The 27,940-nt window shown below is 34.4% G+C and overlaps 1 protein-coding gene and 1 long non-coding RNA gene across 2 annotated transcripts in view; one reads left to right on the top strand and one right to left on the bottom strand.

The window, feature by feature from the left end:
• The window catches only part of elovl1a (ELOVL fatty acid elongase 1a), a 51,677-nt gene extending 43,896 nt beyond the window's left edge, over nt 1-7,781 (bottom strand). Inside the window, exon 1 of the mRNA NM_001005989.3 lies at nt 7,506-7,781. The gene's annotated coding sequence lies outside the window, so the exon portion shown is untranslated. The remainder of the gene's footprint in view (nt 1-7,505) is intronic.
• The window catches only part of si:dkey-225f23.4, a 29,247-nt gene extending 10,079 nt beyond the window's left edge, over nt 1-19,168 (top strand). The window contains exons 2-3 of the long non-coding RNA NR_125781.1: nt 13,546-13,599; nt 18,517-19,168. This is a non-coding gene — a long non-coding RNA (si:dkey-225f23.4). The remainder of the gene's footprint in view (nt 1-13,545; nt 13,600-18,516) is intronic.
• The last annotated feature ends 8,772 nt before the right edge of the window (nt 19,169-27,940 follow it).

Below are 27,940 nucleotides of genomic sequence, written 5' to 3'. Positions count from 1 at the left end.
TGAGCACAAAGATTAGACGCTTCATAACATTTTAAAGTATTGTTTATTAACGAAAACAGTTTACACATTACTCTGATTTTTTTCTAATTCCAATTTTCTGTATTATACTTATGATATTCAATATAAAATATAATATTCTGAAGAACTGTAACTGACAGCATGTATACAGTGCAAGAACAAAAATATACATATAGATGAATTACCTATTTGTAAACATTCAGGATGCACTCGCAGCGAGTTTGCAGAAAAATAAAATCATTAAAACTCAAAGTGATTTTACAAGAGAGAAGTTAAAGGCCAACAAGTGTTTTTAATGCCAACAATGTTGTTCTGTGTGGTCATGTGCAAGTAATAATGTTCCATGATGACCAGATTCAAAACTATGTTGTGCTACAAACCAGGGTTCTGCCTAGCCAAAGACAAGGCAAGAAGACGGAACTGTACAAGGCCTGGGTAATTAATCAACAAGCAAAACAACAGAATTCTGACAGCGAACTGCACCTGTTTGGCAGGGTATGTGAATGTACATTTTTTCATGTCATTCTAAGCATTCAGTGCCCGCAGTTTAATTCTCCATAATGAACTGTTTTTGCTGAAATCATTGCTGCAATCAAAAACGAGTAATGTGTATGATTCAGCATAGCGTGAACTTACCTAATAATGAGAACTGCAGAGTCGAGCATTTTTAATTAGGTCCTCACTTCATTCAGCTTTTATGATGGCTGTTAGCTAAAAGACATCTGCAGTTGGCATTAAAAGCAGTGTGGTGTACTATTTTTAGACTTTCAAATTTGGCATCATACTACATAACACGACATGTTTGTTATTGCAACTGGTCTATTTTTGCAACCGCTATGCGTGGTTGAACCTTTGTGACGTCATATGTGATGAGGTTGGTAATTACCCTATTGCATCTTCTAAAAATAAACAATTACAGAAATATGTTTTTTAAATAAACATTTTACCCAATTAAAAATGTTAAATACAGTCATCATTACAAAAACAACAACAACAACAACAGTTTAACAGCAAATACTGCTGGCTGGAAAGTGAATCAAGCTTGATAAACAATACTGAGTGATGTAGAATATCGCTTATATCAACACGATTACAGATTACTGTTGTTGCATATGTCTGCTGTTTGATTGGCTCTTAGATCAATATTAAGTAAAAATGCTTATTCTTACTGGGATAAATTTAATCACGATTCAACATGATATCGTTTATCAGCTTAGACATACTTCACAATATCGTCCTTTGTGTTCAACGGAACAAAAAAATATCTAAAACTGGTTTGAAACAAGTGAAGAATATGTAAATGATGGCAGAATATTAATTTTTTGCATGAACTATCCCTTCAAGTTCTGCTTAAACAATTTAAATCAATGTATTTTCATGGCAGTACAAAAGTACAGTTTATAGTTATTGACTAATACACTAAAGTACATTGATGGTTACATGGAAGTGTTAAATTATTTTAGAATAAGACATTTAAATTCAAGACAAACTATACATGTGTACAGTAAATAATAGGAGAAATTATTTTTTTTATAAATGCATCTTTGGTATTAATAAAAAATAATAATTATAAAATAACTAAAATATTACTACATACAGTTTGGGTCACTTATTTATTTTTTTACTCTCATATCTTTTTTTATTGGTCTTTTGAATGAAAATAATAACTGGATATTGATAGTAAGGTAAACAGTAAGATGTTGTCCATTATTAATAGCATTATGCTAATATTTTACATCTTAGCTTTTAATAACTGGTCAAAACTTTTTTTTTGAAGTTTATTTTAAACTATTCATATGATTAAATCTGCATCCATGCAGAATAGTTGCAAAATAAAAAAGGCGTCAATATCACTCATGTCAGCTACCAATACATATTTTAAATATGTTTATTGTAATTTTTTAATAACTCCTTAAAGTTCAACAAGTTTGTGGCATCTAACGTAAACTTACGCAATTCACAGATTCTATTGCACAACATTTTCAACTTTCCAAAACTTCAATGCATCTAAAAATCAAGCAAATCAACCTGTACAAACTAATGAAGTTATGGGCAGACATTAGAGAAAGTCATAATGACAAAGAGATTGTACTGATGTTTATCAAACCATCGATAACATTACTACCAAAGAGCTTCAGTAATACAACACCATGAATGAATAAATAGGTCAAAACCAAGATGACGACTACAAGCACAGAGAGCACAGACAGATCTTCAGCCACACCTCGCTCATTTATGCCGCGTCACTCTGGGTCCATAGGAGATTATGTCATCTACTACATCACGGATGCTATTCAGGGTGGATGGTATGCGACAGAGCACAGGGAATGTCTTCTGCTTCTAAGAATAACCTCCACTGTTTAAATTTCTCAAAACTACTTAGCTAAACTGACAGATAATACTTGGGCCTGTGGCAGTAATCAATATATCAACTTACAGCGCAATCATTCTTGCAGATGTATGTATAGACCATTTTGAGGGATGTAAACAATAGCAATGGTCCTAATGTATTTGTTGTTTTACATTTTTAATTTCCAAAGCTTCTGAGATTCAAAAAGTCCAAATATTGACAAATAATCATATGACAGGGATTTTAACACAAAGTTATCATGGAAGTGCCTCTTGTTACATTTATAAAGTAGTTTGACAACAAGCAGGAAATTTTCATGGGCCAATGACATCACCACATTAAAATGGTCTTTTTAAAAAAAAAAAAAAAAAACTGACATCCAACTAAAGTGACAGTGGAAAATTCACAAGTAATGTTACAGTCATTTATTTTGCGAGGACGTTTGCATTTTACACCACTGAGGTGAAATCTTATATTAAGACATTTACTTTTTAACATTACTTTACAGAATTTGAATACATTGCTTTAAGCAACACTATGCAACTTTCTCTCGCTGCTCCCCCTTGTGGTTGATGAGCACAATTGCATGTTGCCAATAAAGCAAATTTCACAGTCCAGGGGTCTGTTCTCAGTACCTCGCTTAAATTATCTAAGACAGTGGTCACCAAACTTGTTCCTGGAGGTCCAGTGTCCTGCAGATTTTAGCTCCAACCCTAAACAAACACACTTGAACAAGCTAATCAAGGTCTTACTAAGCATACTTGAAACATCCAGGCAGGTGTGTTGAGGCAAGTTGGAGCTAAACCCTGCAGGAACACCGGCCCTCCAGGACCGAGATTGGTGACCCCTGATCTAAGATGATCATTTCATAACTGATCTCTGGCAAATTTTGGTCTTTAAACTAGTTAGTTTGCAAATCAGATTAAAATGTCTGGATGAACTGATCTAGGATGGCTGCGTGTGTTGTGAAGGGCTGATTTATCAATGCTCATAATCATGATCAGCAATGCAACGATTGGCTGACGGCACAGTAGCGTAATGACATCATCTGATTAATATTCAATTATCCATGCGAGCAAAATTCTATAAAATGTGTAGTAATCTGTTAATTATGATAAGCAACAACTTTCCACCTTTGTTGTGGGCTGCTGGCTTTACACTTTCATGCGTCAAGAGTATTTAGCAATTAATTTAGTTTTACAGATAATCTTTATTAAAAGCCTATTCAAGTTCTTAATAAATGGCTGCTCAAATAAATTGTAATAAAATATTTTGATATCGGTAAACGTGTCTGCAACTTTTGCAAAGTATCGCATATTATCTGTCAAAATGTATGTATGACTGCATGAATTATTATTCCTATTTTGAAAATATTGGCCATGCCTATTATCATACACATTTTACTAAAGCTGGGTTGGCACCTTTAAATAGTATGCGTATCTTAAAAAGTCCATATTAATAAATGTTCTCTTTGAACCCCTTGACAGTTTTTGTTCTTTTATCTGAGAGTGTAGATTGCATAACAGTATATATAATTCTTTAAAACCATTTTTCCTAGTGTACAGTTGAAGTCAGAATTATTATATATATATATATATATATATATATATATATATATATATATATATATATATATATATATATATATATATATATATATATATATATATATATATATATAGCTTAAAGGGGCTAATAATCTTGACCTTAAAATGGTTTTTAAAAAATTAAAAACTGTTTTTATTCAAGCCGAAATAAAACAAATAAGACTTTTTCCAGAAGAAAAAAAACTTGCAAACATACTGTTAAAATGTCCTTGCTCTGTTAAACATCATTTGGGAAATATAAAAAAAAAAGAAATAATAAATTAAAGGAGGGCTAATAATTCTGACTTCAACTGTATATAATCTATAGGCTACTACTATAAGAAAATGTCAGCATTTAGTACTGACCTTCAGTATTACCTTGAAATGACCCAATCTAATCCTCCTGTTATCAAAAAAGCCTGTTCCCGAGTAGGTTTGGGCTACCAGACCTGTTAATATGACAAAAACTCTGGGATGAGTTTTGAAGAATGAAACGATCCTGGATTGTGTCAAATCATCACTATCCATATCTAGCTAGTTGAGTAATCCATGTACGAAGAATAGACCCCAGGTCAGGTGTTTCTATGTCCAAGTTGCAAGTGGGACTTTAGGCAATAGGAGTCAGATCTGGTAGCTACAGCAGCAGAACTCATCTGGTTAAAAGTTTATTCTCCCTCACAGTCCAAAGATATGCATTATTGGTGAATTGGAAAAACTAAATTGGCTGTAGTGAACACTGAAAAAAAAAATTTCTATGAAGGTAGGTGGTTGCAACAATTTATATAGGCAGAATTGAAACAAATGAAGTTCAATTTTACTATATAATTTATTTGTTTAAATTCAGCCTTTATTGTTTGCAACCACTTTTAGTAAAATTTTGTAAATCCAAATAATCATTTTTCCAGTGTTTGAATGTGTGTGTGAATGATAGGGGTGAATGGGTTGTGGCCCAAAGGGCATCCACTGCATAAAACATATGCCAGGGTGATTGGCGATTCATTTTGCCGTGGCAACCCCTGATAAATCAGGAATTAGGCCAAAAGGATAGTGAGGAATAATTTAGGAATATAGTCAAAAAAAGGTTTTGTTTTTCCCTAAAAAGCTTTTACAGCTCTTTGCTTTAACATGCTGTTGTATAATCATTATATAATCACTGGCATAAAAAATTTATTTTAATGACAATAATATCACTTACCACAATTATTTCTGACAATATATCGTATATGTAAAAGTGGCAATCATGAGAGGCCTAACAGTACTCTCACTAAACCCAAAACATTTATTAAATTTTTATTTTAAGCTTTATTTAACATATTTTTTTCATTAAAGACTTAAATGTATTTTGCTGGGCGAGGCAGTGGCGCAGTAGGTAGTGGGTTTCCTCCACAGTCCAAAGACATGCAGTAGAGGGCAATTGGGTAGGCTAAATTGTTCGTAGTGTATGAGTGTGTGTGTGAATGCGAGTGTGGATGTTTCCCAGAAATGGGTTTCGGCTGAAAGGGCATCCGCGGTGTAAAAACTTGCTGGATAAGTTGGCGGTTCATTCCGCTGTGGCGACCCCGGATTAATAAAGGGACTAAGCCGAAAAGAAAATGAATGAATGAATGTATTTTGCTTATGACTTTTTTATTATTATTTTGATGTAACATAATAATAATAAAAAAAAAGTTAGGACAGAGGCAAAATGAAAAAAAAAATGTGTATAGTCTTAAAACTGCATTGAGCTGGGGGCCAAAAGCATGAAAAACGACATTTCTCAATGCAAAATTGTGAATATTGTAAAAAGACTGAGGGACGTGCACAAGAAACAACCATGCTGTGGTGTTAAATAAAGCCAAATTAGCTTAGGGTTACTTCTGAAAACCACTGTGACTGAACACAGTCTTGTCGCTGCATCAAGAAATATAAAGAGTTCAGATGCCAAAGCCTCTAAATGCCATCTGAAAGTTTTTCAAAACTTGAGTGTAGGTTCAGTCATTTCACTTTTGTGGCAATGAATAGGTTTTTTTGTTGCTTAAAAAGTGAAACAACTGAACATAAACATAGAATGCTGAGGAAAAAAAGTTCATTTCAAAAGACCGATAGAGGCGTTTGCATCTGAATTCTGAATGTAACTTGAATCCTTTTCACTCTAGGAGAAATCTGTACATCTGATTTTTGCTTCTCAAGGCCAGAGCTCATCTCAGATAAGATGTAAAAAATATGTGCTGGGGTCAAAAGAGTCCACATTTTAGCTTATTTCTTAAGTCTGGAACCATCCAGACTTTCATGAGTGATCGATGCAAAACGAAATGCCAGTCATGGTTTGATGCTTCAGTCTGGAATCATGTCAGATATGATAAAATGTTGCCTGTAAAACTTTAATAATTAATTTTTCAAACAATAAAAAAGTCTCATTTACAGTAAAGTTAATGTGACACGGTGTTAAACATGTCCAAGTTTATGTCATATGATTACAGGTCAATTTAGTCTAGGACTAGCCTTAACGTATAGTTCATCTAAAACTGAATATGGTCATCATTTATTCACTCTCCACTTGTTCCAAACTAGTTTGCAATATTTTTTTTTTTCTGTTAAACACAGTAGAAAATATTTTTCTTCAACTTAAGGGCAAAAAAACTGCAAATTTTCATTTTTGATTGATCTATTCCTTTAAATCTTGTGTTTGAAACCAAGGCAAATAAGTAAAAAGTTTAAACCATTGCACAGGATGATAGCGATATTGAAAGTCCTCTATAACTAAAAAACATGCTGGATATCAGATGGTAAACCCTTTAGTACCAGTAACAAACCAGCATAATTATCTCATGGATTTCAATTCTTAATACACTTTTCTTGAATCCAAACTGCTGGCATCTCCAAGTAATCAATCCTGTTTTAGAAAAATGATTTGCTTCAAGATCCCAGCCACATGCTCAAGATCAGACACCAGTTGATTTTTTCTAGAAGGGAGGATATTTATCATATGTGCGAGTTTCAACAGCAAATTCCTTCACTCTATTAAACATTTAAAAAGGCATACTATATTCGCTGAACCTAAAGTAAGCAAAACTACTGAACACTCATTGATTTTAAAATGCAGGTCTAAGTTTGAAACAAAGCACAACTTTACAACTCTTTAGTCACTTAAAACCCTATTCAAGTCCATCAGCAATGTCACAACACTTAAACTCATTCAATAAATAAACAACAAATTAACATGACTAATAGTTCAATAGAAGAAAAAAAGAGTGTAAAATATCCTTTTTTTAGCTGCTTTTTCATAACAAATTCTTTCGTAAACTTGGAATGACAAAGTACAAATAAACAAATGAATAAAACAAATGTCTCCTCATTTAAGCTCATTTGTAAAGTGAAAAAGCAATAACTTTAGCTGCATCGCGGGTTGCACACGTTCATTCACAGGTTATCACACTTCACTGCACTACACTTCACTTGACTTCAAACTATTTAGCATGTACTGTCTTGATGATACAGCATTGTAATCCCACAAACGGCAGCTTACATAACAAACCAAGACTAAGTTTACAAAAGATAAACCAAACTCCCACCTGATCAATCGTGCGTCATGACGGCAGGAAACGGCCTGGATGTCCGGAAGGTGTGGATTTTTTGTATCTAACGTTATTTTGTTCCGAAAGATTTTATTATGTTTTTTTTTTTTTATATTAGGGCATCCTTAAGAATATGTTTACTCTCAGAGCCGCTCAACATGACTTATATGCCCTTAAGGAACGTTATTGGACGCAAACGTACGTCTCATATGACCTTGATGAGGTAAATGTGATCGTGTGTGGATCTCCAGTGTTGTGTTATAATTGATTGCCAGCAGATGTCGTTGTTCTACAGCAAAAAGCACACTTTCTACGACTAGGCTACAAAACAGGTGAGTCTGATAACAATTTAAAGTAATAAATAATAATTATGATATTAATAATTATCCTCTTCTGCGTACATTGTTTAATTATGAGTGTTTATTATTATTTATTTATTTGTATAAATAAGAAAAAAAAGATTTTAATTATTAATCACAAAACCCATTGAAACCCACCAACAGACTAATGCAAAGCTTAAGAAAAAAAAAACAAATATAATAAACAGAATAGGTACATACGTGCATAATAAGATTACAATAAACAAATAATAACATAATAGCAATGATAATAATATTATGAAAATAAATAAACAAACCAAATGAAAAAAAAATCATATAAAGATAAAATAATGATGAAATAAAATACATAAATTCAATTATGACATACCATAACTCAAAATGCAGCTTAAAGAAACTTCCATAAGGTCTAAGTTAGGATTGCAGACTTGATGAAAAGCCTCAGAGGACATATGAATATCACAGGTAAGAAATTCTAAGGGAATCATTTCCCTAATAAAATTGTGCCACCCTTTCAAGGGTGGGGGTTTGTCACTGACCCAGTTTATCAGTATATGTTTCCTTGCCACAAAGGCTAAAATGCCAAATAAACAATTAGTGAATTTGTCAGGCAAACGTCCAACCGGGAGACCTAAAATTAAAGATAGTGGATCCGTCTGTAGCTGAAGTCCAAACATTCATTCATTCATTTGCTTGTTGGCTTAGTCCCTTTATTAATCTGGGGTCGCCACAGTGGAATGAACCACCAACTTGCAAACTCCACACAGAAACGCCAACTGAGCCGAGGCTCGAATCAGCGACCCAGCGAACTTTTTGCTGTGAGGTGACAGCTCACAAACACATACACATACAGCTCATAAAAGTAACTACTTTTGCCCAATAAGCTTTAATAACAGGACAGTTCCATATTAAATGGGTGTGGTCTCCCACTTCCACCTTAAATTTAACACAAAGTGGTAAATTGTTTGAATTAAACTTGCTTCTGAGAAGTGGTGTGATGTATAATCTATGCACAATTCTAAATTTAACAGATTTGGCCCTGTTGCAGACAGAGATCTTTTACCCTGAGTCCAGATTAGATCCCATTCCACATATGTAATGATCAACTGAAGCTCCCCCTCCCATATTCTTTTAAGTTCCTGAGTATTCACATATGTACAAAGTGCATTAAAAATATATGTTTTCTGCTTGCAGTAAGCGGGATTCAACAAAATCTTCTATATGACTGGCATGGAATAGGTGTAGTACTTTTAAAAATATAATCCAGAATTTGAAGAAATCTAAAGAAATGAAATCTGGGTAGTTTATATTTTATGACCAAGTCTTCAAAAGATATTAACAAGCCTTCATCAAACAGAACACAAAGTCTACATAACCCAAAAGTATTTCAAGTTTTAATCCCAGAATCAAAAACTCTGGGTTATTGTAAATGGGGGTTAAAAAAGAGGATAGATCAGCTCTGCCCTCTATCTTGCGTATAATAGACCAGGCTTTCCAAGTATTACATACAACGCTGTTATCACATAATGTCTTGACTTCGATTCTTTAGAGGACAAGATGACTGTGAAGCTTCTAAACCAAGCCAAATTGATTTAGGGTCCTCTTTAAGCCATGCCCCTGTGAACCTGATCTGGTAGGCCAATTGGTATTTTCCAACATTTGGCAAATCCAAGCCCCCCAGAGATAGAAAACTACAATTTAGAAAGTTTTAGCTTTTTAAGTTTAATTCTTTAATTCTTTTTTTTTTTTTGGATTAATATTATTAGTATCATCTGCAGCGGATAAAGAAGACAAGGCATTACGTATATTTATCTTTACTACAACAATCCTTCCTAGCCAGGAAAGAGGGAGATCTGGCCATGTAAACAGATTATTATAATTTTTTTTTAGGAGTGGAAGAAAATTAACTTTAGATAATTGACAGATTGTGGGGGTATTATTAATTCCTAAATAAGTATAACCTGTGTGCCTAATAGTTTTAAATGCAGTGCAACAGATTTAGAAAATTTTATCTTTTAGCCAGAGAAGCTACCAAATAAATGAATTATATCTACTAAACCTGGTACTGAAGATTCAAAACTAGAAAGAAAAAGCAGGAAATCATCTGCATATCATCTGTCGTCTCCTCCCTTATTGCCTGAGCCAATGGCTCAATCGCTAAAGCAAACAGCAATGGGGAGAGAGGGCACCCTTGTCTAGTACCCCGAAACTGAGGAAAATTATATGACCTGTAACCGTTGCAAGAGCTTCAAGAGGTGAAGAATAAAGTAAATTAACCCAACAAATAAAATTATCACCAAGGCTAAACCTTTCTAGACTGTGAAAAAAATAAGGCCACCCACCCTGTCGTAGGCATCCTCTGCATCTAAGGATAATATAAGGGTGTCAGTATTGCATTTATGTGACAGCTCAATAATATTGAGAAGCCGTCTAATATTGTTACTAGAATTTCTATTCTTAATGAAGCCTGTTTGGTCGTCATCAAATATAAATGGAAGTATTTTCTCCGGTTGTAATAGTCGTAAGTATCTTGGAAAGCAACTTTAAATCTACATTCAACAAGGAGATTGGCCTGTAGGACCCACGGTCCTCTGGGTCTTTTGCTTTTTTTTAAGAGAAGGGAGATATTTGGCCTCTCTAAGTGACAGAGGTAACATGTTTATCTTAAAAGAATAATCATACATGGCTAAAACGTGATCTATTAATAAGTTCTCAAATTCTCTATACACTTTACTCCCCAGGCCATCTGTGCCTGGGGACTTACCAGATTGTAACCTACGTAAAGCCACTAAGGCTTCCTCCTTTGAAATGGGGGGATTCAGCATCGTTCTTTGCTCATAAGTAAGATGTAAGATGTTTATCTTACTGTAAAAAAAAAGTACAAAAATAGTCCAGAACTTACAAACACAACTCACCCAAGAAGCAAACAACATATCCACATTGTCCACACCGCTCAGCTCGAAGTATGAGAAATAAGTAATGTTACGGAACGTAAATCACTCATTCTGGTCGGTGCTGAAAATGTCAACGCAAGGCAAAGTTAAATAGCACCGCTACCCATGATTCTGCGACGTTGCCAGCTGCAGCCGGTTTTACTCACTGATCCTTTTCAGACGTGAATTCTGAAACAGCAGCCGGTGTACTGAAAACCTTGGTGGAATTCCCGATAGTTACTCGCAACTTAGCTAGATATAACATTGCATAGTGGGCTCCGATTTTTTTCAAGCAATGTTTAACCAAATCAAATTCCCTGCGCTTACGGAGCAATGCGGCAGAGAAATCTTGATAAAAAGATACCTTGCTGTTGTCGAAGACCTGGTTTCCATCCATGGACAACTTTCTGCTTGTGTCAAGAATCTTCTGTTTATCTCCGAAGTTATGCATGCGAACTGCCATCAACCTGGGTCTCTCTTTGGCACCTGGTCTTGGTGCTAGAGTACGGTGAGCTCTTTCAATCTTAACATGCCCAAGAAATAAAGAAACTCTGGAATCCATTTTTAAAGAAATAACACCATGTTAGAGTCCTCTGCCCCTTCAGGTTAACCGAGAATGTGAATGTTTTTGCACCTTCTTCTGTTCTCCAAATCATCTATGTGGTTTGCAAGTGACACGGCTTAACTTTCCAGCGTGAGAACATGGGCCTGCATGCCTTCTGTAAATTCCTCCGTTGTAGCGATTCTTTCTTTTGCCTCATCCAGTTGAGTCTTGAAGTTCTCCAGTTGTCGAGAATGAATTTGTACGAACTCAGCTAGAGGGTCAAGTTTTGCGTCTATCGTTTTTGAAATCTATTCCATCATTTGGTGAAATGCCTTTGCCATGGAAGGGCTTAACTCAAAATCGCCGCTAGTTTCGGCCTCACAGGGTTCCGGTGACGAGTTCGGGGAAGTCTTTCTTCTCGGTTTTCTTTGCAGCATGAGGCATTTTCAAAAAAAATTGTGGCCAAAAAGATTCCAGAGACACAATACTATAATCAAATGTCAAAAGCCATGAAGTTGCGTCAGACTACAATTAGTAATTCGCTGATTGGTGCAGGAGCATGTGAAAATAGCTGTTACACTCTATCTGCCATCTTGCCCCTCTTTATTATTATTTATAAATTAAATTTAATAAATATTTACACCAGAAAAAAGGTGGTTTTCTATTTTCTGGTTAGAGGACAGTCCTTACTCCAGGTGGAGAAGTTCAAATGTCTTGGGGTTGTGTTTACGAGGATGGAACATGAGATTGACAGGTGGATTGGTGCAGCAACAGCAGTAATGCGGTCGATGTATCAGTCTGTATTGTGGTAAAGTAGGAGCTGAGGTGAAAGGCAAAGCTCTCGATTTACCGGTCAATCTACGTTCCTACTCTCACCTGTGGTCATGAGGTTTGGGTCATGACCAAAATACAAGATCTCGGATACAAGTGGCCAAAATTTGTTTACTTCGCAAGGTGGCAGAGCGCACCCTTGTAGAGAGGGTGAGGAGCTCTGTAACCTGGGAGGAGCTCGGAGTAGAGCCGCTGCTCCTCCACATCAAGAGAAGCCAGCTGAGGTGGCTCGGGCATCTGCTTTGGATACCTCCTGGACGTCTACCTAGGGAGGTGTTCCAGGCATGTCCCACTGGGAGGAGGCCTTGGGGAAGACCCAGGACACGCTGGAGATACTATGTCTCTCAGCTGGCCTGGGAACACCTCGGGCCCCCAACCCCCCCAACCCCCCTTGAGGAAGTGTCTGGGGAGAGGGAAGTCTTAGGTTCTCTCCTAAGACTGCTGTTCCCGCAACACGAACCTGAAAAAGCAGCTAAAAATGAATGAATGAATGAATGAGTGAATGAATGAAATATTTAAACTTTATAATTTGTTTTATAGCATAAGCCATGTTTATATTTAAGGTTGTTTGTTTATGTTTAACCCAATTTTGCCTGAAATGTATTTATTTTCAACAGCATAGCATTGGTAGTCAGGTTAAAACTTTTTATCTGTTGGTTTTTGATAGAATCTGTGATGTTGTGTTTTAAAACAACATGTTCATGATTTCTGGTAGAAAAAGAGGGCCACAGTATTAAATATATGGCTGCATGTTTTTACTGTGGACATGTTACCTTTTTAACTCTGTATGCCTCAAACCATCTTCTGTGTTTGCTGTTGAAAATCTTTTTTTTTTTTAATAATATTGTTTGTTTATTTTTGTTTTGTTAGTTTTTAAAGTTTGTTCTGTATGTAGTCTGACAAATGAATTTGCTGGAGATTTATAAACTTTGTACAGTTCAATATTATGTTGCAAAATCAATATAAACATTTAAAAAACTTAAATACTGCTACATTTGAACAAAGATTGTAAAATGCAGGCTAAGTGAATATTTGCATTCTAAAAACTGTTTATAAACTCCTAAAATATTATGTTTATTTTGTTGGTTGTGCATGTAATAGTTCTATTTATAACTGTATTGTCCTGAAGAGCACTTTTTATGCTAAAGTGGTTCTTTATATTAGTTTAGGATTTTTTATTTCCTGCTCTTTTGTTTTTGTTTTTAAAATCCGCAACTGACAAAGAAACTGAAGATCAATACAGGTTTCTTGAGCTCAAGCATCAACTACACTCTCAACTAGCACTCTCTTAACAGAAAAAAAAAGATCTGTTCTTAAAATGTCTGTACATTTTAACTTTCAAAATGTAGCTTGTTCCCTACTAGTAATGTTTTCTTTGTTTCTGTTTTTAGCTTGGCAGAACATGTAACCGGCTCTGTTCAGTTGAAGATGCCTTGCTCCACTGAGTAAGTAACAGAGCTGTAGGTTATTGATGACCTTTTGAATGAACAGAGATACTGTGACGAGTTTCTGAGACCTATTGTTGTGCTATTAATTCACATGTTGCAAAGATCAGTACACAATTCCTATAAACTGAAAACATTCCAGTTATTGCATGGTCAGTGCATTGCATGGTCATACGCTCTGGATCAGCGTGTATGACAGCATATTCCAGTTCCAGCCAATATCCAGCAACTTTACACATCGTTACCTTGGAATTATAAGGTTCCATTTAGAAATGGACCAATCGACTCTATACAAAGAAGCTGTGTGTCACTGCAAATGGTGGTCACACTAGATACTGACCGGTTTTCTGACCTCTCCTCCTGAATTGAGGAGTTTAGGACTGATACACTTATTTTAGATTTGAAGATTTTCTCCCAAATTGGTGAGTTATGAGTTACATAAGGCCTTAAGATGTTTTGTGAACATGGCCTCTGAACTGATACTTAAATGGAATTTTGCCTTTGTATTTCATAATTATACACATAATAATACACATGAAAAACAGAGAGGTGTGCCTGGACTCTTTCATGTTTGTAACAAACAGTATTGGGGGTATCGCATTGTTGCATAATAATATTACTTTTCTACGTAACAAGTAAAGTAACAAATTGCATATAAAAATAAGCAACGTTATTTCAGTTACTTTTTGAGTTTAAATTTGAGTTTTTTACTTTTTAGTTTAAATAGCTTTTAAAAAAATAAAGTGCTGAATTAAAATGAAAGAAGTCACAATGAATCACAGTCAATGAAATTCTTTTAGTGGACAGTGATTTTACTAAAGACAAAAAGTAGAGAAGTAGCAAAAAGCTTTAAACTTTCAATAATCTGTATATACTGCATGTATAGCTCTGGGGTAAAGAAGTTTTAAGATAACATTATCTTAAAATATGATTTTAGATGTGTTTTTTAAAGTTAAATAGGTGTAGGTTATACAGTGTGTTGTTAATTGCAGAGTTTTTCTATTTAAAAAAAAGAAAGAAAAAAATAAGATATCAGCCAGGAAAGAAAAAGTAATGCAAAAGTAACTCAAAAGTAATGTAAGGCATGACTTCCTATAAAAGATAACTAAGTAATGTTAGTTACTTTTTTAGGGAGTAACTCAATATTGCAATGCATTACTTTCTAAGTTTCCCCAAAACTGTTAATAAATTATATATGAAAAAATTTGATAGAAAAATACTTTAGACATTTTTCACGCATAAGAATTAATAGGGGTGCCAGTAATTTTGCACATTGTGTATTGTAGAGAAAGATTTATACCTGAAGTCAAAATTATTAGCTCTCCTGTGAATTATTTATTTTTTTCTTTTTCTCAAATATTTCCCAAATGATTTGTAACAGAGCAAAGAATCCTTCACAATATTTCCTATAATATTTTATAATATTTTTATTATTTGCTTTATTTTGGCTGGAATAAAAGCAGTTTATTTTAAAAAAATAAAATAAAATAAATATATGGTCAATATTATTTGCCCCCTAAAGTAATATTTGTTTTCGATTGTCAACAGAACAAACCACTTTTATACAATGACTTGCTTAATTACCCTAAACTGCCTCATTAACCTAATTAAGTTAAGCATTTAAATTGCAAGCTGAATACTAGTGTCTTTAAAATTATCTAGTAAAATATTATTTATTGTCATCGTGGTGAAGATTAAAAAAAATCAGTTTAGAAAATAATTATTAAATATATTATGTTTCGAAATAAATCTACAGGGGAAGCTAATAATTAAAGAAGACTAATAATTCTGACTTCAACTGTAAATCATAAGATTCAACACAATTAAATACTGAAACTATTGAACTATTAGCCAATAATTGCCAATAACTGCAGAATACCAATGGCAATAATTTCGCACAGTGTGTATCGAAGTTTTCACTCCATTAAACAGCAAAATAGTTGACATGTCAGACTCGAGAACTTGTTTTAATAATCACCCTGGATATTCAAGCTTTGTAACTCTGAAAAAAGCTCTGTCGCCAGACTTCACAGGATCTCATTGTCTCCGTCAGCTTTGGCTTCGCAAAGAAACAGCCTAGCAGAGCTGTGATATGGAGACAGAGCAGGTACAGCTCAGCTCAGCTCACCTCTCTGGTAATTGAGTTCACAGCTAGTAGTTTCTTCTCACCCAGGAGGGAACAAAGGCCATCCTCTTCCCCGGCAGGTCAGAGAGGCTCATCAATAGCACAGACTTAAATAGATGTCGCAATTACGAGCCCCAGGTCCAACCGGCTAATTATTGTCGGGGGCCGTAAGCTCTTTAGTGATGACAACCCACACTGTTCATTTATCCTCCTTCTCTTAGGTTAGCAGGGCAATGTTTTTACAATGTCAATTTAACGCTGAGCAGCATCTACTACATGATCTGATCCAGGGCTTTCAGTGCTCATTTCCTCTATGACAGTGATATTGTTTGCAGATGTGGGCTGGTAATGATTCTGCCTGGTGCGAATCATGTGCGTGAATGAGACGATGGTGAATCTGATGGGGAATGGCAGGTGCTTTTTGAGAAGTATCGAAAATAATTTTATAGTGTTAGAGCTTATATAATTGTTTATAGAGGTTTTATGGGGGGAAAGAGTAATGCAAGAGGATACGTTTTAAAGAAGCTTGTTTGAATAAACAAGTTGAATAAACTAAATAAACCTATTTGTGTCCACATTTTTAACAGTGGTTTCATGCATGTAGCCTTGTTAATTGTATATATATATATATATATATATATATATATATATATATATATATATATATATATATATATATATATATATATATATATATATATATATATATATATATATAGAACCCTTCAATGTAATATTTAAATAGAGTAGAACATTTGTCATGCTAACTCAAAACAACTGATTTCAACAGATCAATTCATATTCATGAGCACAATTATATGTTTCAAATTAGGAAACCACTTGAAATGAACCCTCCAAAAATATTTAGCATATCATTTCATGAATATGAAAACACAAAGAACCAATCCATTTGTCTAAAAGTCATAAATCACACACTAGTTTTCCCAACCATGTCAAAAGGATAAATGAAAAACGTTCCTTAAAAAATCCCTACACAGCAAAATCCCAAAAAGAGTAGAGAGTATTTGGTCCATCACTAACGAGTTACAGCAGTCAAAGAAAAAATATACCATAAAAATCAAGTGTCAAAGAGCCCAAATAAAATAAATACTGGTGTAAATTGAAAAAAGTTGATACATACCACAAAAAAGTATTTTCAGTGAATCTTAAGGACTTTTGTACACATCTGACAGAAATAGCTTAGTAATAAGTGAAGCTGTCGATTCTGTTTGTGGAGTTGTTTTATTATCCTGGTAAGCTGAGATTTTGAGAGATTTATTGAGCATTCAGTGGTGTTTCTAAGGTCATGTCAACATGTTTAGTTAATTTTGTATGAAAACGCTTTTTTCTTAATTTTCTAATAAGCACAGACCCTGGCGCTTTTGAAAATCCTCACCCAGACAAGAGTTTTTTTTTAATTTCTTTTATTGGGTTTCAGTGATCTGATACAGCGTTTGGGTTTAGAAATAAGCTTAAATGTATTCAATACCCATGTTTGTGTGGACAGCAGGACCTAAGGTTCTGACTGATTTCATTTGTGTTTTTATGTTTTTTTTTTTCAGTGATTTTGCTTTTTAACAGCATGCGTTCAATTTTTTTTTAAAATTCTGCTCCCGTGTTATTTTAACTTTCGTTGTGGGAGTGGGACCAGTGAGCAGGGCCAGATTAACCAATGGGCATTATGGGCACAGGCCCAGGGGTCCGTGCACTTGGGGCCTCTGCGTTGGAGTGTAGGCAAAGTGCAAAAAGCGGACCTCGTTGGAATAAACTAGTAAAGCCATTCACGCCCATCACACTTTGATTGACAGAGACAACTAAACTAAAGAGCGCAACAGACAGCAGCGTGAGTGGTGTAGCTCGTATTGCATGGCAACATGTTTTGACACAATCGATCATGGACCCAGTTCGAATCCAGTTTCTGATGAACAAAAGTCTGAATTCTCACGAGGAAAAACATAAAAACCAAGCACTATAATGCATACTAGTGTCTCTCATAAATGTACTGTTAAGTCACAATTTGTTTTCCCCAGAACTGCAAGCAATATAGTCAGAAACCTGGCTACCCCATTAAAAAGTTAACAAAAAAATGTAACAGCAATAAATAAACTCTGAATTTTGTACATTTGGAATTGCAAAAAAAATAACAATTGTGAATTTAGTCCTTCATCTTTCCAAGAAAGAACTGTGGGATGTTTTACTCAACTCAACATTCTGAAGATTTTCAACACATAATATGTTCATTCATCATTAGCCTGATAAAATATACAATCTTATTCTACAAAACTTGTTTTTGGATTTTTTTTCTTTTCCACATCTGTAAATTTTTAATTGTGGAGTCATAAAAGAGATTCCCAAAATCCCCTTTATAAAAAAACCTGGACTCTAATATGTTTAAAGAAAAAAAAGAAAAAAAAAAAAACTTTAAACCCAACTTCGTTCTTTTTTTTTTTTTGCTAGAAATGTATACAAATTAATGCATATTGAATAAAAAACTGCATCATTTGCATATTTAAATATAAAATATGTTAATGTAAAAAAATCAACCCAGTAAATATATTAACTAATCTATTTTTCCACATTTGTTTTATCCATTCACATGCAAAATCTTGCCTTAAAGCCAGACTGAATTCAACATAATTAGTGTGATAATAATTCCACCAAGTGCTGCACGCATAAAGCTGTACTTCATCATACAGTACTAACTGTACTTCTTTTTTTCCTTTACTGCTGTTTTTCTTTCCTCCAGCTTCCTGAACCTGTAAGTGAACTGTCTTGTTTTTTCTTCTGTTCAGCAGTGGATTTATGCCCTCTTGAATCTTCATCATCATTCTTGTCAGTCAGAGCTGTACGAAGAATCCATCGCCGACTCCACTATCTGGACAAACTGTCAGACCCATCCACAAAAACATGCTCCTCGGTCTGACTCCTGTCAAAAAAGTAATCTGCTTCAAGGAGATGTACTTCATGTTTGCTGTAATGGCAGATTCTTGTTGTAATGAGCACAGGCCCTCCATCTGAGCATATTTTGATAGTGTTATTTATAGATAAAGAAATGTTTGTTTTTTCCTGCAGTTGAGAGTCTGTCAAAACCCGCACACAACAGAGCTGAATATTGCTGTATGTGTCACTGAAGTGAGGATTTATTATTTTAAAATTTTGAAAACAAAATACCTATTTTAAAAGGAAAAAAAAAATAGCTGTATTATTTTTACTATACGAGGTCACAGAAATAACCACCTTTTGTCTCCAAAGGCTCTTTCTTGTTGCCCCAAAGCACTAGATTCATTTATTTGCTCGGACCTTCAATGGCCATGACTCTGGTAAAGAAATTAAATGCCAAAACATGTCTCTTATTGACCATTTTCTCTTGAGGGTCTATATTACGCAATTCTTCAATATGAGCAAAACAGCAACTGTGGTTTAAAATGAGGGGTAAAATATTTTTCGGTAATGTCCATTTGTGTAATAGATGGGAAGTGTACAAAGTAAAATACTTTGTAACATCATTCTGGTATCAGTGGTGCTTCACTTCTACAGGCATGTATCTGTATATATTTTATAAATATAAGGCTAAACATTTGAACATGTATGTTACTGGAACATATGTAACCTTCTGTAGACATAAATGAATGGAATGTCAACATCATGTGATTACTGCTGATTAATTTGTACTTAAACAAAAATAAAATCCCCTGTGCAAGCATAGTATTTGTTTAGACTGAGTCCTCATGCTAATCACATGTCTGTTAATGTTGATGTATACTGACAATGAAGTCATCATCAAGCGCTATAATTACGTGCATAAGTGCTTGACAAGCCTAACAGTCATCTTTAATTCAGCGATGATGTTGCCTTTAGAGAATCTTCTGACTGATGGTGACAGATTATTTTTGCAAAGGTGATTTTAAAGTGAATTGTTCTAAGATTGTTTAAACTAATATACATTCACACGGGGCGTCAGCATCAACGCTTCTAATTCACTTTGAATGGGTGACGTCTGACGTTGCCGAACTACATTGTGGATCCGTCGGCGCTGCTTCAGAGGCGTTGCTCGCTGCAGAAGTTGGGACTAGCTCAACTTTTTCAAGCGTCAGCCAATCATATTGCTATATGTATATTACACCAGCTAGACAGTGGCCAACTGCTGAATGAATTTCATTGGCTGACGCTGCTATGACGATCACTTTAGCCCCAACTTCAGACATGCCTTCATTCAAGCGTTGACGCTGAAGCCCTGTGTGAATGGGGCGTTAGCTTGTGATTTAGCACGCTTGTTTGGTGTGCTGTCCCGGGAGAGAGCCCTGAGCTCAAGGGATCCTCGGGCCCAGGGCTCCCCCTTTCACAGGGGAAATTGAGCTCAGTTTAATCTCAAACTCCCCCGCTGCTGAGGCCAAGGTGAACTTCTATAAAATAGAGCATATTTGGACAGTGGGAGAAAACAGGAGAACCCAAGGGAAACCCACGCGGACACAGGGAGAACATGCAAACTCTGCAAAGAAATACCAGATGGCCCAGCAATTACCCAACGCCATTGGTTTTCTTGCTGTGAGGAAACAGTGCTTGTCACTGGGCCACCGTGCCGCCCATTCTTGATAAAGATGGGAGGAGGGGGGTTTCTTCCAGTTGAAGATAGTTGTAGAAAGGAAATGAGTATATATATATATAGTGCCTTGGGATCTTTTAATTGAAAGATCATGATTAGCTAATGTGGGCCAACTGGGTCAATCATTAGCACGTGCTCCTTGAAATTTGTTTAAAATTAAGCTGCGGTCACACTAGAGTTTGTTTGTGTGAAATTCTGTCGTACGGCACTGCGAAAAGGGGCAGTCTATGGGAGGAAAAGCCCAGTGTGACCACAGCTTTAAACTTCACTTAAGAAAACGAGCAATTACAAAAAACAGCAGCAAATTGAGAAAAGATCTTTATCCGCTTGACAGCACACGTGCTGCAAATCCTCAAAACCCAAACACATTTTTTAAATACGTGCTGCATTTCCGCACAACTTAAACAAATTAATAAAATGTGCTGCATTTTCTCACAACACTTGCAAAAAAAACAGAACACAATGGAAATGTTTCAAGGAGACCCTAAAATGTGTCAGATCTGGCTATTATGGTTATTTAGGCTAATAGATAAAAATTAAAGCCAAGGGACATCAGTCATGTTTCAAGGTTTCAATCCGTCATGTTTTACAGGTTTTGTAAATCGCTTTCGTAAATTGTTTGCGTTGTGAGAAAATGTAGCATGTTTTATTAATTTGTTTGCCTTATGGGAAAATGCAATGTTTTTTTAGTGTGTGAGCGTTGTGACTATTTGCAGCATGTATGCTTTGAAATTGATGAAGATCTGTTCTAAATTTGGTGGCTTTTTTGTAATTGTATGCGTTTTCTTAAATGCAGCCTGTTAAGCTATTGGTCAGGCTCACATTTTCCAGATGCACCTACAGTACTTAAAAACATTTCAGCTTTTCAGAATGCCACAAGCAATCTACTTACATCTCCCCTCCACACCGGGCCACGGAAAAAATGTTTAAAAGGTTGGGGACCACTGTGCTAATCTATCTAAAGCCTATTTACAATAATACCACATCCATATCTCACTAGGGTCTGGCATGTTATTGGGTCCCCAAGAAACATTTTTGTTGTGTTACGTGGATATTGCTATATTTTTAATTTCTAAAACAAAACTATAAAAAATTATCAATTCATTGTGTTCCCATGTGCTGCAGCAATCATTAACGAAGTATTGTAAATAATAAATTACACTTTATGGTTCGAAAACCATTTTTTAGTAATTTCTATAAATTACTTATGATTTTTTTTTTCATTTTGGTACAAAGGAGGAAAAACTCACAGAATTTAGAGAAATTGTGTTACATTATACAGAAAATGAAAAAAAAGGCCAAAACTTAATGAAAAAACTATTACTTTTGAAGTGTCCTTCCTTAATTATATATATATATATATATATATATATATATATATATATATATATATATATATATATATATATATATATATATATATATATGAATTCAGAATATATATTTGAAGTCAGAATTATTAGCCCCCTGAATTATTAGCCCCCTGTTTAATTTTTTCCCTGATTTCTGTTTAACGGAGAAGATTTGTTCAACACATTTCTAAACGTGATAGTTTTAATAACTCATTTCAAATAACTGGTTTATTTTATCTTTGCCATCATGACAGTAAATAATATGTGATTAGATATTTTTCAAAACTTCTCTACAGCTTAAAGTGACATTTAAAGGCTAAAAACTAGGTAAATTAGGTTATAGGCAGGTTAGGGTAATTGGGCAAGCTGTTGTATAATGATGGTTTGTTCTGTAGACTATTGAAAAAAAAAATTCCTTAAAGGGGCTAATAATTTTGTCCCTAAAATGTTGTTTAAAAAATTAAAAACTGCTGTTATTCTAGCCGAAATAAAACAAATAAGACTTTCTCCAGAAGGAAATATATTATCATATATACTGTGAAAAATTCCTTGCTCTGTTAAACATCCTTTGGGAAATATTTAAAAAAGAAAACAAAATTCAAAAGAGGGCTAATAATTCTAATTTCAACTGTATATATGCAGTTGAAGTCAGAATTATTAGCCCGCGTTTATTTTTTCCCCCAATTTCTGTTTGACAAAGAGAACATTTATTCAACATATTTCTAAACATAATAGTTTTAATAACTAATTTCTAATAACTTATTTTTTTTTATCTTTGCCATGATGACAGTAAATAATATTTTACGAGATAGTTTTCAAGACACTTCTATGCAGCTTAAAGTGACATTTAAAGGCTTAACTAGGGTAATTAGTTTAACTAGGCAGGTGTCACAATCACCAGCGACCTCTTACCACCAGAGGTCGCTGGAAAACATTCACTCTGATAGAACTACAAATCTGCTTGTAAATGGACTATATATTCAGTCATGCCACACACACACACACCTGCCCAGTGGCGTTGCGAGGGGGGGGGGGGGGGGTCTTAAGCCCCTGATGTATTGTCAAAAGCCCCTTATCTCTTGGAATATGTTGCACTTAAATAAAAATATGTTGTATAACATTTATTTTGTTATCTAAGTACTGAATATTATCACATACATCAAACATTCCACTTAATGCAGCGTTTGTTTGTGTCAGGTAATTAAATCATCAGCTGTTCAGCAGTACCTGTTTCTACCGGCAGGTGGGAGTGGCTCTATTGTCACATGGTGTTAACAAAAATCCTGCCACTGCACTTCATTCATTCATTAATTTGAGGAGCTGAAGCTAATGAGGTAATAATACAACTCTTTCGCAAAACTGAATAGTTAACTACTGATGAAGTTTGTTTCCACAGTATAAAATGTGTGTACTTTTGGAGACATTAAATAACTATAATCAGTAAAATGTGCATCATATCAATGTAAATACATGCGAGTAAGTAAAAAAAAACGTAAATTGTACTAGCTTTCTAGATATGATATTTATATGATATAGCAAGTCACATCTGTTTCTGTAATAGTTAAATCACAGTGAGTTTATGCATCTAGCTTATTATTATATAGCTATATTCTACTGTAACATGCTTTGTCAGTTTGCATCAAATTATAAATCGACTTTCTTATGAAAATACCTAAAATGGTTGTAAGAGCACATACAGTTGAAGTCTGAATTATTAGCCCCCAAATTCTGTTTAACGAAGAAAGTTTGTTTTCAGCAAATTTCTAATCATAATAGTTTTAATAACTCAACTCTAAAAACTAATTTATTTTATCTTTGCCATGATGACAGTAAATAATATTTGACTAGACATTTTTTAAGACACTTCATACAGCTTAAAGTGACATTTAAAGGCTTTAAAGGCAGGTTAGGGTAATTAGGCAAGTTATTGTATAACGATGGCTTGTTCTGTAGACTATAGGAAAAATATATATCTTAAAGGGGCTAATAATTTTGACCCTAAAATGTTTTTTTTTTTTTAATGTAAAACTGCTTTTATTCTAGCTCAAATAAAACAAATAAGACTTTCTTCAAAGGGAAAATATTATCAGACATAGACTACTGTGAAAATTTCCTTGCTCTGTTAAACATCATTTGGGAAATATTTAAAAAAGAAAATAAAATTCAAAGGATAATTATGACTTCAACTGTATAAAACATTTATTGTCGCAGTCGTGTAAATGATCAGTTAAAGCCTTTTTATTTTTATTCAGATCTTATTTTTATTCTACTACAGCAATAGCTGGATGCCTTCATCCATATTAGGGATTTCCTAGAATGTTCTACTACTTTTCTGAGGAATATATAGAATTTCTGGTCAAGTATGAATAAAACAGGCATTAGATGCATTTAAAGTGCTACAATGCCCACATCACCCTATTTTGAGGAAAACTGAAAAAAAAAAATCCCTCTGAAGAAATTTAAAGTAAACATATTTCTAGCATATAGATCTTTATTTTTATTATTTGTAGCCTACTATTTTTGATAGAATTGTTATTATATAAAAAATAGTAGCCTATTGAATATCAATATTTTGCGAGGTATTAAATTTAGAAATTCCAGTATTTTGACAACACTTCACCTCAGTTAATCACTCTGTCCGATTGAACATGTTTGTAGCTTTGTATCACATTGGATAACAACTCACACTATAAAATAAAACATATTTTCAGATTTGAAGACATGCAGAAAATTACATTTTCAAAAAACAAACAGAAACTTCAAATCAGGAGGAGATAGGAGGCTCAAGAGGTTTGATATGGCTCATAACAGACTATTTTTTTCCTATTTGGATTTTACAAGTCTTATAAACCCTTTATTTATCATTAACCATTTTTTATCTTATTAATAAGATTAGAATAGGTTTATTAGTGGGCTACATTAAAACTTCTTTTTTTTGGGGGTGGGGGGGGGGGGGGGGGGGTGAGGATTGTCAAAGACTGATTACACACAGTACTTAAGCAGCGCACACACTCAGTCACATGGCCGAGTTTTGTTAACTGTACTAGTAACACTAACGCGTTCTCCTTGTCTTGTTATTCTGTTTATTGACCTGAGCCTTGTTTTGTCTTAGTCTGCCGCCTGCCTTAAGACCTGTTATATGACTACAATTCTGGACTGTCTCAATATACCTGTTTACACCTGTATTGACCATTGCTTGCCTGACTACGATTAAACCTGCATTTGGATCCTACCTTCTGTTGTCAGTGTCACTCCCCGTGGTTACAGCAGGTTAGGGTAATTAGGCAATTTATTGTATAATAATGGTTTGTTCTGTTAACTATCAAACAAAAAAAAAAACAAAAAACATTTATATAGCCTAAAGGGGCTAATAAAATTGACCTTAAAATAGCTTTAAAAAATTAAAAACTGCTTTTATTATAGCCTAAATTAAACAAATAAGACTTTCTCCACAAGAAAAAATTTTATCACACACTGTGAAAATCAAAGGGGGACTAATATTTCTGACTTCAACTCACTGAAAAAAAAAATATTCAAAGATGATTCCTTGAATTTAATACATTTTTTAAAGTTAAGTGGTTGTAAACAATTTATCTGGGCTGAATTTAAACAAACAAATTAAGTTGAGCATTACTAAATTTAATTTGTTTGTTTAAATTCAACACACAAATTGTTTGCAACAATATTGCAGACATCAATTTTTTCTAATGTGTATATATATAACTATAGAGTCATATTTAGAGTGTATATATTTATGTATATATATATCTATAGAGTTATTTCTCATTTATTCATTTTTTTTTTTGACTGAAAACCGTAGGCACACTTTAAATGATAACTCATTTATAAACTATTGTTATCACAAACATTTTCAACTGCACGTTAGAAGTGTTTGAAATTGACAGTAGTTGCAGGAATAAAGGATTTAGTGTGCTGCACATTTCATAATTCTTTAATTACAACACATTTTGTGCCATCTTTGTGATTTGATAATGACATTAATCCATGCATTATTAGAATTATTACAAACCAACTAGTCAGTAACATTTCTTTTATTGCTTTTATTTTTTTAGAAGACTTAATAATTCTTTGTCAATTTTAGATGATGTCTGCCATGATGCATCCAATGATGTTGTAATGTATTTTTCCCTTAAATTTTAGCAGACATGTTTGTCTGATCTACTGAATTGTTGTTGATCTATGAAAAGCAAGTTTTGTCCATGGCTTCGACTTAATATTTGCTGTCATTGTTGAAAGAGAATTGGCTTGTTGTGTTTGTGCCTTCTCTAACCCTTCTCAAGATGTGTATGTCTCTGCGATGAATTACCAGCTGCTAAATTCACAAAAATATGAGCCCTACTGATGTCATTCATTTCAGTTACCTAACTTAATTGAATTTTCTCTTACATAACTTACCCTGTGTGATTTTGCTCCAGGAAACATACATTTTTAAATTGAATGGTATCCTCAAGACCAGATACTGCAAGCGAAAACGCTGTTTTATCATTCATTTTAGGTTTTTATAACGTGTTTTATCTGTCTAATGTACAGAAAAAATCCCAACAGGCTTTTCACTTTTTGTTGCTCATTATCAAATGGTGACTTTAAATTTCAATGACAATATGTTTTTAAAGGCAGTTTTCTTAAAATTAGTCTTTTCTCCTGTATATATCTACACTTTAAAGAGCCCCTATTATGGGTTTTTGAAAGCAACCTTCCATGCAGGGTGTAACACAGCTCTAAGTGAAGTAAAATATCCAGCTAAGGCTTAAATCTGAAAGTGCATCATGTTTAAAACTATTGATTCACCTATAAAAGAATCGACTCATAACAGACCTGGAAAAATTAAAACCCCCAGCCCCGCCCACAAACACTGTAGAAAGAAAAATAAGAAGACAAACACTGTAGCAAATCCTAGCTAGCTGAATCATGTCACTAAGACGCTGTGCTCTGAAGTGTGAGGGAAATTTTGGGGTTATTTTCACTACCCAAAGATGAGGCTGTGAAGAGTCAGTGGTTGAAGTTTATTTTTGCAAAAACACCTCAGCATTATGGCCTCAGCCTTGTGCTGTGTTCCCATCATTTTTCTGATGAGTGCTTCAGCAATCTACATGCTTACAATGGGAGTTTTGCCTGACATTTGTTAAAGGAAGGATAAGAAAAAACTATGTATGCATGGGACTTTGTCAGAACTTGACAGGAACTTTACAGTACACAGTAAGTGTAATTAGGTGCAATTAAAATGGCTGCCTCCTTGTTTTCTTTAGCTAGCAAATGATGCATTTAGTTGTGATTTGTTACTTGTATCTGCTTGTACTGTATCTTGTTAACTCTTTATATTCACATATCACGTCTAAAACCACGTTGAAAATGTGGTGTGTGCATCATTGTTTTTGGATTTAAATGTGTTTGTGAGCTTGCAATTCTCTGCCGTTTGTCATTGCTATAGCCACTATCAGCTTTTCTACACACATGTGGTGGTTTATGTACCTCAAAATTGTTGATAAGCGGTGGTGGGCATTTCACTCTGTCCCATGCTGAACACAGTCGACCAACCGCAATAGACTGGGTCATCCGACAATCAACGCAGATCATCGCGCTTAGGAGGGGTTTGGGAACAAATTAATTGCTAAATGAATCATATGGGAGTTGTTGAGATTAGGTAAAAACAAATGGATATTAGGTCAATGAAAGTGTTTTTTGATGCATATCAGTCTGTTGTTGTAGATCCCAAAACCAAAATATGACCTTTTTAAATGCATTATAAGGACTCTCTAAAGGTCAGACAGCAGCTCAGACAGATCCGCCATTCGCATGTGCCCACCTGCATAAGCGGTCGCACGGTCACGAGACACATCGGGAGAAATCAAATGCTGAACTGAAACTTTTAAAAACCTATATCAATATTGGAGTTACTTTTGCACGCCGGAGGAAGAAAGACACCATGGCTGAAGTATTACTATTAGACAGGTAATGTTCTGTTTTAAAACTATTTTAGTCAGGCTAAGCTTATGTTAGATTGTGTTGTGTTGTTAATGACTTGTATGCACAGACGTGTTGTTCAGCCACTGAAATCTCCCGGTAAAAGATTGATGTGATTATTTTTAGTTTCATAAGGTCCTTTTACAGCATCAATAATGTAGATTTATATTTAGTTTAACAACAAAATAAGTATAGTGCTATTCCGCCTAACCTGCTTTGAGCTGAAGTTGTTTTGTATTTACATTGAGTCCTTTTTGAACAATGACAGCCTTCCTATAC

Source organism: Danio rerio, chromosome 2 (genome assembly GCF_049306965.1).
Source record: "Danio rerio strain Tuebingen ecotype United States chromosome 2, GRCz12tu, whole genome shotgun sequence".
NCBI classification, from domain to species: Eukaryota; Metazoa; Chordata; class Actinopteri; order Cypriniformes; family Danionidae; genus Danio; species Danio rerio.
The sequence above is the reverse complement of the archived record's forward strand: the minus strand, read 5'-3'. Positions and strand labels throughout refer to the sequence as shown.